Here is an 11,585-nt window from a genome sequence, read left to right on the forward strand (position 1 = left end):
TCTCTTCCGATCACGAGCTACGGCGCAAGGGCGGAGCTAGTGACGTGAAGGGTAAACGCTGGGATAAACGACGGGGAAAAGCTGAAGCTGATGCTTCACTTTATAGCACTGACACCAGTCATGAGGGAGTACATTACCTCTAAACACTGAAAAGATATTAGGATATTACGACAACATTACTCTTAGGACATCGCAAACTAAATTTTTTCATGAATATGACTTAACCTGATGGAGGACGCGCTTAGTCATTCAGGCAGTCGCTCTCTCTTGCGCGCGTGCTAGGCATGTTTTGTGCCGTTGATCGGCGTCGTCATCCTTAATAAATAAAACATTTATTCATGCTTGGGTGTCGGCTGTGAATCCAGTGGAGAGAAATCCCCCACCACTAACTGCAAACTGGCATTCTGATCTGCCTCCATTTTGTTAGCAACGCCCCAGCTTCCAACGATCCAATCAATTCCCGAAGGACGAAATCAAGTCCCGCCCTCTCATTTCAGATGCCGTTTCACTCGGATATACATCACAGTAGAGGAGAAAAGACAATCACAACTTCTGTTTCATGCCGACTTTAAGATCATTTAATTATTTTACTTTACTTTTAAAATACTTTTTTATTAATGGCAGGGTTTCGTGGTTTTTAGTCACGTGACCGGTACAGAGACCTGCAATGCTATTTTAGTTTTATTAATATATTGAACTAGTTTTAATTTTATTTTTTTTAGTTTCCTTAGTAATTTTAATTACATTTTTTTTTTAGCAATTTCGTTATGTGCTTTTGTAATATTATTTTTATTTTAATGGGCTTAATGCTATTTATGTTTATTTGATATTAAATTATTTATATTCACATAGTTCATATTTCAGTTTTTGTTTAGTTTAAGTTTTTTTATTTCGAGTTATTTTAGTGCTTCAACTTAAACTTATTTCAGTCTATTAAGGCGACATTTCTAATTTTCATTAAGTTTACATTTTTCAACTAAGGTTATATTTTATTTAATTTCAGCTTTATTTCAATTAACTTAAATGTTTTAATAGTTTAAGTTAATAATAACCCTTTTCCTATGAATTTAATTAATTATTTAAGCTTAAGCCTTGTCTTTGAAACCGGGGGACAGCATCTTCACTTTTGGGTCTTCTTTTCCGCTAACAGAGCTCGTGAAGGTTGCATTTAAAGTCCGCATGAAATCAAAATTAAAGTTTTTTGGGTGTTAGTATCAATATGTTAGTCTTAAGGTTATCTATAAGGCAGTGTGCTCCAAAACAGTGACAAAATTCGCATTTAGAAGATATAAGCATTCAAAGCTGGAAGTTCGTCACTTCCGCCAAAACGGCTCAACGATTTTTGCTGCGTGTTTCTAAGCATTTCAGGGGACCTTTAAGGAAAGCATGTTCCATCAAGGAAACAGCACTTAGGTCATTGCATTCCTCTGTGCCTTCATGTAGTTTTTCATTTGTGCGTTAAAGACATCCACCTGAGATTAGGTAAGTGAAAGTGTTGCATTCGTTGGATAAATTCGGTTATACACATGAACAAAACTGTTTAAGTATTTGACTGAATTTAGTCCTCCAACAATGCCTTAATTTACATCTGTCTTTACAACAGTCCTATGACATTCTTCAAAAAAAAAAGCTGGGCATTTTAATAAGGATCAGATGAATGAGTTCAGCTTTGAGGATAAAAACCAACCTGTTTGTTCCTCAGTATCTTCATGTTTGAATGTTTCTTCAATCTTCATGTCTTCACTCTCCTCTTTAATAAACGCCATCTTATAATCGTGTTTCACATATAGTCGCTTCAGCAGGAGTTTTTCTGTGTTTGGACACTTTGTCCTGTTAAACATTATGAGAGAAAACAAAAATGCTAATTAAATATCTAAGTGTATCTCAATCAGCTCCCTAGTTCAGTAGTGCACTAGTGAGGGAGTCAGAGTGAGAGTTAATGACATTAAATCATTTGATTTAAAACAAAAAAACACACTAGCACTACAACTGAATAAAAGAACACATTATACAGACATTTTGTATTTAGTTGTGGCTTATATTTGGTATTTATTTACTTTTTAATTATATTATATATTACACTTTCATCTAAAAAGCTGGTTTGTATAACTCCCCTACACTTGTTTGGAGAAGCGGTGTCTCGTGATTCAACCGATTCGAATCACTGAATCATTTTGTGAATCAATTTGTTCAATTTATCACTACTATCACTACTTGCAGTGACTGCATTTGTGTTCACACTAAACAGATTCACGATACAGGGAGCGAAATGAGACACACTTTTTCTGTTACTGTAACTCACGTGCAGATGCATCGCATTAATGTTAAATAATATCATGATTATATTAATTAGACAGAATAAAGCATTGCAATGTTGCACTCAAAAATTCTTTCTGCGTCGCTGGTAAAACTATAGAATTGATTGAACGGTATACATGGATTAACACATTAACAAAATGCTTTAAAACACAAACCTTTCTTCAGCTCTGATGCAGGAGAGCGACGCAGCCTTATGACGTCACATCGCCAAACCAAAATAAAAGTCCTGTCCACACGCTGATAAAAGAGTTGAATTATTGGTGATATATGTTGTCCAATGATGTGATGAAAATATTAAGAACTACTAATGAAAGAGTGTAAGATTTTGTCTTTAAAAAACTGTAATGTTTTGGTGCAACGATTTATACCAGATCTAAATTGGATTAAAATGAAAATTAATGTCAAATTGTGAAAATAATTCATTTCAATTATTCAATTATTTTTTTTCAACAATAATGAAAAAGAGTGTATTTTTCTAATATTTTAAGTAGATATTTAAAGTTAATTAAAATACCTAAAAATGTATACAATGCCAAAAACAATTAAGAATTAGTTGTTTTTAGAAGATAATAAGAAGATAAATGAAAGCAAAAGCAAAAGCAATTAAAAAAATGTCAAGTATAAATATTCAAAATTCTAATCGCTCACCGAGACACAATGTACACCTGCTGAACTCCACAGAAACAACTGTTGTTGTTCTAAAAAAAAAATCATTTATTTATTATTATCATCTTAAGTTATTTCTTCATATTGTTTTGTTGTGTTCATGTTTTATGCTTTATCCTATTAACTTGAATGCCTAAAGGACAAAATTATATTTGCATGCAAATACATTGCACCATGTGCATGCATATTAGGGCTGCAGCTAACTATTATTTTTTGTTGATTAATCTGTCGATTATTTATTTATTTATTTTATTTTTTATTATAGGAGACATCTTGAAGCGCTGCTTGCTGATTAAGGACCTTGTGAAATAATCCCAGAAGGTGCTCTTTGGTTGGGTTTGAAGCAATTATTACAAAAAAAAGAGAAGACGAATCCATACCATTAAATCTATTGTACCTACACTATTAATGTTTTAAACAAATACTCAAGGTCTCTCGTATCTCCAACTATGGCTTTTGGAGGAATATGCGTGTTTTTTTTTTTTGTGTGTGTTTTTTTTAAATATAGAGATTCAAAAAATGACGAGAACCGATTTTTATTCTTCAGTCGTTTTAAGGTGCATCTGGTAAATTGGGACACACGTTTTTTATCTCATTTGAACTTCGATAATATAATTGCTTACAACAGGATACTACACAAATCTCTTTTTTTTTTCAATAAAAGTTCTCTAGACACTCTAGTGGGTTGTTAGTGACGTGTACCCTTTCGACAGAAGAAGGCTACAAAAGATGTGAATTAAAACATTTCAACAGAAATGCATTGAAGCACTTCAACAGAAGTACTGTGTACTAGTATAAAACTCTACTTATTTTCTGTCTTTTGTGCAGCCTTTCTCCGTGACTTTTTCCCTGTGTTCTTTTCATTTTTGTTTTGTTTTTGAGCCTACATATTTGAAGTGTTACACATTTAAACATTCAAATGTGATTTCCATGTCATTTGGGGTACTTTCAGAACAAAGGCAAATGCTATGCAGGTGTAGCTGCAAGAGTTTATAAAACCTCATCCTTAACAAACACTCGTCTGTACTCACCTCGAGAGAATAGTGGAGCTTTTCTTTAGCAACTGCTACAGATATTACAGCCAATCAGCAGCCAGCGTTGATTGTACAGCCAATAGAATCACACTTTCACCATGGACACTGTTCACAGACTTGTGATGAGGCAAATATTGCAATGTTTATTTTTTTTTGTTCAAATTAATGCACATTTACTTAACCATATATGCACCTCACTGAGAAAGAATGAGACGCACATGCTTAGTAGATATATAGTTTTTATTTATTTACTAATAGCACTTACAATGTTTTGCAAAAAAATATAATTTCCCTTGTCTGACAAATGAACCCCATCCCACCGGAACAGTTCACCTCTCTTCTGTGTTGTCTCTTTATTATCGATGAACACTCCACCAGTGTCAGCCGTGTATCTTGCCATGGCACTGTTGATGAACCTCCTGGCTTTGTTCATCTTCCGGCCTTCTCCCCACCGGCACACACACCTCTCAGTGATGCCAGAGAAAATCCCTGTGGCATTGGTAAGTTTCTGGAGTGCAGAAAGTTCCTCCTTCATGGAGCTCAGAAGATCCACACTCCTCAGTAGGCCTAGGTCGTTTCCCCCAGAAACATTCCTATCCAAAAGGACAAAATAAAGGACAGATAGCAATATTTTCAGCTGTGGCATGTATGAAGTCATCTCAAGTGGCAGGTGACACCTAATGCCGGGTTCAGACTACACTATATTTTTGTCGTTCACGATAGTTAGTCACTGTGTCAGATTACACGATTTTGACTCCTAAAATCTTGTCACTCGATGACATATCATACAGGCACGGCCCGTGTTTTCGCTTTGTGAAACTGAAAAGATTCGTGGGACTGGTTCGAAAAAAAAATTCCGTTGCGCGAATGTTCGCGGCCTATGTGGAAGCATCCATAGGAATCTGTTGTTTTATTCCATCGCACCCGATATTCGTTTAGCTTTTTCGCGCTCAGTGTGGAAAGGCTTTAAATGTGACATGTTCCATGTTTCCTGCCATTCATTGTTAATGAATTATTTTATCTTCCCTTTAACATCTTCCTTGCTAAGAATCACTTGCACTTCTATTTCTGAATGTTTAAGAGCTTGCTTAGCTAGTTTCAGTCATTTCATTAGCCTCGAACCCACAGGAACATTATTAAGCTTACACTACTTATTTTTAACAAACATGCAAGAATCTCATAAACAGTGTCTTGCCTTGATGATTTTAACCCACTTGCAGGACTTGTCATGCAAGGCATTGACTTGTATTTGTACTTGACTTGTAATTATTGGATGGCCCATCCATAGGAATCTGTTGTTTTATTCCATCGCACCCGATATTCGTTTAGCTTTTTCGCGCTCAGTGTGGAAAGGCTTTAAATGTGACATGTTCCATGTTTCCTGCCATTCATTGTTAATGAATTATTTTATCTTCCCTTTAACATCTTCCTTGCTAAGAATCACTTGCACTTCTATTTCTGAATGTTTAAGAGCTTGCTTAGCTAGTTTCAGTCATTTCATTAGCCTCGAACCCACAGGAACATTATTAAGCTTACACTACTTATTTTTAACAAACATGCAAGAATCTCATAAACAGTGTCTTGCCTTGATGATTTTAACCCACTTGCAGGACTTGTCATGCACATCAACATATTTTTGTAGTCGACGTAAACCATGAGGTCAATGCATCGTTGCATTACATTACATTTGAATTCATACTGCATGAACCTTGTTGCTTCTCTTATTAGTATGTGTAAAATGCCTAATTTTCACTTAAAACTTAGTCAAGCATTGTTTGCATGAGGATGTCTCCTCACAGCAGGTCTCTTCCTAATGCTGCCGTTGTTATTGACTCAAATGCATTTTCTTATGCATTCACTCTTTGTATTTCTTCTCTCTCCTTACTGCTTATGCATTACACTGCACTGTGTTTTTAACTTTGCAAGCAACAATAATGATCATTATGAAGTGTTACTGACATAGGCGTAATTTGCAGGTTGCCACTACTGAAGAGACCAACTTTAATGAAAGCTACTCAGATAATCGTAAGAACATTGGGACACCATGAATATGAACTAAAATGTGCTTTTAAAAAAATTATATTTCATTACCACTTGTAGTACACTTGAACCCATATTCCATACACTTTTAAATATACTCATCATACATAGAAAAAAGACTTGTGAATTATTTAAAATATAAGAATAATATATAATAAATATATCCAAAATGTATTTATAATGTATGGCCCACATAGTTTTATACATAAATTAGTGCTGTCAAACGATTAATCGCGATTAATTGCATCCAAAAAATAGTTTTTCTTTACATAATATATGTGTCACAGCCACCACAGTATATATTTTGAAAATATTTACATGTATATAATTATAGTACATATATATATTTAATATATAAACATAAAATTTTTCTGAAATATATACATGCGTGTGGTGTGTGTATTTAATATACATAAATATACACAGTACACACATATATTATGTAAACAAAAACTTTTATTTTGGATGTCATTAATCGCGATTAATTGTTTGACAGCGCTAAAATAAATCATTTCAAATGTACTGTAACTATGTTAATATTCCCTGTATATGATATACTTAACTACATGTTACTGGTGTCTTTACATGGTACAATCAAGTACACAATTAGAATGTCATTAGTAGCACTTTTTTCCACATTAAAATATAAATATAAAGAACTTTGTGCTAAAAGTATACTTTTTTATTGTTTAATTGTGAATTTTAGTACACATTTAACCGGCATGTTTGTCACCAAAAAAAAAAAAAAAAACACAGTGAACTATTTGAATGTTAGAAATAATAAATTTGTAATGTAATTCATGTAAATGTAAGCACCCATAGATTGAAAGGATAATTACCCTATTCCCACATAGATACAACAATGCAGCACAGGTATGGTATATAATGTACAAACAATTTATGTAAAGCAATCGTAGCACACTTTTAAGCAATGCAAACACTTCTGGTACTTTATCTGATTACACTTAAAATCAGTTTAAGTGTTAGAGCTAATTACTGCATTTATATTAAGTGAACTTAAGTGGCACAGTTGGGAAAATGTAACTATAACTAGTACATTAGTAATATATTTGTAATAAAATCAATGTAATTTAAATTTAGGATTACTATATAAAAGTCTACTAAGATTGAACTCATTTTTAAAGCATTCAAAGCACACTTCTAAGAAATACACTCATAAAACTCTTCTGTATAATTTTTGTGGTAGTACACTTTATTTCAATGCACTTAAATCAAATTAAGTATTAGTTGTATTTAGTATACTTTTTCCAAGTGCACCGAAGCACTTCTGAAGTAGAAATATACTTTTAAATGTGTATTTATAGTGTATAAAAAAAAATATTAGCTAGGTTTTTTTAGTGCATTCAAGTATACTTCATTTTTACCTGGGTTTAATTATATGGTACTATTTGTTGGAAACAAAAACAATTTCTCTCTCCGCCTCAGGGGCTCTCTTGCCCTTAGAAAGACTTCTTCTTGGCTTTCCTGTTTTCAAACCCAGTTACAATGTCATCAAAGTCCAAGTCCCTGACCAGCTGAGATTCAATGGCCATCAGTGACAGAGCTTGCGTTGTTCTGAGTTCACTTTTAATTCTAGCTATCAGTGAAAATGATCTTTCTCCTTCACAGTTTGTAACTCGGCAATGTCAAAAATATACGTAGGGCTACAAACACATTGGGGAAAGTTGATTGCAGACTGTGTGTGCATCAGCTCATTTACGAACAGTGGGCAAATCCTCAGTTTCCATGTTCAGTAGATTCCCAAACCTGTTGTTAATGTTCTGGTATGCATCCACTCTGTGGTCTAAACAGCGGTCTAAAACCACTGGTAAATTGATTTTTCTTAGTTGAAAAAAGCATACGGGCAAAGCAAAAAATATTACCTGTGGATGGTGAACAGGTGATTCAGTCTCGGTAAACTTTGTCCCCATTTGGGAGTTTACAACACAGCAGATCATTAGTGAGGGCGCGCACCTTACTGCAGTAAATTACTGTATTTGCATTACTGTAAGGGGTAGGTTTAGGGTTGTGGTAGGTGTAGAAGTTACAAAACCATAATTTGATAGGTAGCATTTCAACCGGTTTAAGAATAGACTTGCATGTTTGAGTCCAGGTAGTCATACAGTATGTAATAAGCAGAAGAATTATGGAATTCTTAAACAAAACTGCTGCTTCCTTGGTCAAACTATTTCTAATAAATCTAAAATGTGCTAAATTAAATTTCACTGTGTTAACTTTATTCACATGTTTAAAAAAAAAAAGAAAAAAAAAGCAGAGAATCTAGTAATTTGTGAGTATTTAAATTCATGTACTACCTCCCTGGACAAACATATCTGGTAACACTTTATTTCGATAGTCCACTTTAGACATTCTATTAACAGCAAGTAACTTTGCAACTACATGTCAACTAGCAGTTAGTAGAGTATTAGTAGACTGTCTGCTTAATATCTTCTAACACTTTCTTTGTCAACTTATTCTACTAACCCTAAACCTACCCTAACAGTCTACTCTGAGAGTTAGTAGACATGTAGTTGCAAGTTAATGAGAATTAGTTGACATGTAGTTACAAAGTTACTTGTAGTTAATAGAATGTCTAAAGTGGACTATCGAAATAAAGTGTAACCACATATCTGCTTCTACATCCGTTTTCTTGACATTAAGATGTAAACATGATTTAGTAAGCCATTGTGAAACCAGATCCATCATATAATTCAATTTCTGCGAAGACTTTTGCATGTGCATATAGAACAACATCATCAGTATACTCGCGTGTATAATTCAAATTATGTTCCTTTGCTTAAACAAGTGGTGAAACATTTAGACATTTCATAAAGAAAGGCTACAAATTTTTACTTTTTTTTATTGTGTAGCTAATAACTAATTAAAGAGTTCTTTGGTTCTGGCAAATAAAGAAATCTGCTTACAGACAAATAGAATCAGAACTTGTTCCGATTCCATTTCTCTCTATGAAACATATAAAGCAACTAACATTAAACCCAATGATCACTGTAATGTGTAAACTCTGGCTTGATATTAGGAGTAAGATCTTTTAATCAACTACAGCTGAAAGTTTTCAAAAATGTAGCATTATATTCTTGCTAAGCAACATAAATATTGCTTTCACTCCACTATAAAAGTTACATTTGTTTAGAGCCTCTTATATACAAATAACTACACTCTGCCCTGACCTGACTACATATAGCTACCATACCACTCTAGTCATAAAAACAGAGAAATGCAAAAAGAAAAAAAGAGCGAATAAAACTGTTTAAAATTTTCTGAGTGCAAACAAAGATGCTAAAAGTACAAAAAATGATTGCTTTCACTACACTATAAAAAGTTAAATTTGTTTACAGCTACTTATATGAAGAGTTTACTGGCAAAAACAGATATCTACATTTTTGTAAAATTTCATATATCATGTTTATTTGTTATTTTTTATAGTGCATTCCAAAGTAATATCAATCGAACTGCAGTTGGGTTGTTTTGATAAAGTAATAATAAATAAATAAAATAAATACAGGTATTTTACAAAATCAAAGTTCACTGAACGTATGTTTTTTTCATGTATTAAACGTTTGTTTTTAGCAAAAGCAGATAAACTCCACATTTCATGTTTTAGAGGTAAACAAAACCAAGTAATTGCTTTGTAATTGCTAAGTTAGCATTTCTAATCCGCCCTCGTATTTTTTTTTCCTAATTAAAACAAAATGTGTTCATCAGTGATAGTTTGAGTGCATTTAATTTTGTGATTTCATAAAAACAACTACAGAGTCTCCACAACAGTTAGACAAAACGTGTTAAGAACGTGCTATATGTAGAGAATAACACGGCAATCAGTTCATTTTTTAAAATGTGGCATTTATCGGTTTTTGCAAATGAACTCTTCATATACAAATAACTACAAGCTGCCTTGACCTGACTGCATATAGCTACTATATGGATCCATTCAAAAGTAATAAAAACAGCAAAATGCAAAAAAAAAAAGAGAATAAAACCGTTTAAAATTATCTGAGTGTAAAACAGAGATGCTAAAAGATCAAAATGTCCAAAAACCTGCGTCTTTCCCCTTTTTAAATAATTACTTTCACAGTAATGTATTAACTGAATAAGCAGTTTCAGAGGTCAAATCTTAAAGATTTCAAATGACATAAAGGTATATAGATTATTTGATATAAACGAAATGATTGGTATTTCCAACTTCTTTTTTACTCCCAAGAGAATGAAGAAGAGCTGAGTATCATCATCCAGCTTAGGGGTGGGCGATCTGACGATTTAATATCATATACATATCGATCGTGAAGACGTCTACAGTCTACTTTTCAAGCGAATCGTAGAGATTGTGATCATGTATGTCCTCATAATAATGTTAAACTACAGACTCCCTATTAGATGACTGTGGCTGGCCAAATTAAATCAGGCGTCTCTATCATGTGTCTTTCACGTGCAATGAATCAAATTTTAGATTCAGTTTTGATGTGTGCCACATGCTCTTCCATTCCTTTAAAACAGTGCGCTAAGTGCTGTCTACTGTGGAACATGCTTTATTTAAAAAAGTTATTAAAAGCACAGTAACTGCAAAAGAGCCGAATGCGAATCAAGCAAAATATACTTGGCGTTTCAGGTGTGCGCATAAATGGTCAAATATACAGCCCACATCAAAAAAGTACTATAGTAATTTATAGTAAACACTATAGTGTTTTTGAACCTTACTATAGTGAAGTATTTGAATTAATTTGTTGTGGTAATTCTATAGTTGCTGTGGTAATATAACAACTATAGTAATATAAACAAATTACTTCACCCAATACTGACCTAAGTTTTATACAACTGTAAGAGGGGCTGTAGACCATAGGAGGAAACTCCAGTCTCTTGAAAATGGGTCCGTCGAAATAATGCAGGCATACACATAAACTGGATCTTTACTGCCGTTTATTGGTCAGCGCTCAGGAATGAATTCAACGCACAGCTCGCATCACATGTATTCCTCACTGACACACTCCCCGCGAATAGCTCAATCTCACATGACATCCACTGCGCATGTCATCGCGCCAACCTGTCCATCACATCACATACATAAAACAAACCAGATTATCCCACTTCATTTTAATTTACACATAATATAAGATAATCAAAATAAATCTCACACAGCTATAGGGTATATCATACTACAATACACTACAGTTTACCGTAGTAAAAACTAAAGTATACTACAGTATTTATTACAGTTTATCAGTTCACTATACAGTATGCTGTCGCATTCATTAACAAAGTGTTGTAAATGCTATAATATATACAGTATAATACACTTTACTGTAGTATGGTTCAAAAACACTAGTATTTACCATAAATTACTATAGTATTTTTTCATGTGGGAGTGTTATATATTTTGCTGACTTGTGTACTTACATTATCCCAAATGTTTCAAAGAATGTTTAAATCCAAAGAAATGGCAACTTTAAATAGTGGCTCGTACCTGGTCATTGCGTCGCCTGCCAATGACGTCATACACCCCCGATTTCCGGG

The 11,585-nt window shown here is 33.6% G+C and overlaps 1 protein-coding gene across 1 annotated transcript in view; it reads right to left on the reverse strand.

The window, feature by feature from the left end:
- LOC107694221 (gastrula zinc finger protein XlCGF8.2DB-like) overlaps positions 1-2,496 on the reverse strand; it is an 18,958-nt gene extending 16,462 nt beyond the window's left edge. Inside the window, exon 1 of the mRNA XM_016493859.1 lies at positions 2,475-2,496. The gene's annotated coding sequence lies outside the window, so the exon portion shown is untranslated. The remainder of the gene's footprint in view (positions 1-2,474) is intronic.
- Positions 2,497-11,585: the final 9,089 nt, after the last annotated feature.

Source organism: Sinocyclocheilus anshuiensis, unplaced genomic scaffold, assembly GCF_001515605.1.
Source record: "Sinocyclocheilus anshuiensis isolate Anshui unplaced genomic scaffold, SAMN03320099.WGS_v1.1 scaffold3030, whole genome shotgun sequence".
Lineage (NCBI taxonomy): Eukaryota > Metazoa > Chordata > Actinopteri > Cypriniformes > Cyprinidae > Sinocyclocheilus > Sinocyclocheilus anshuiensis.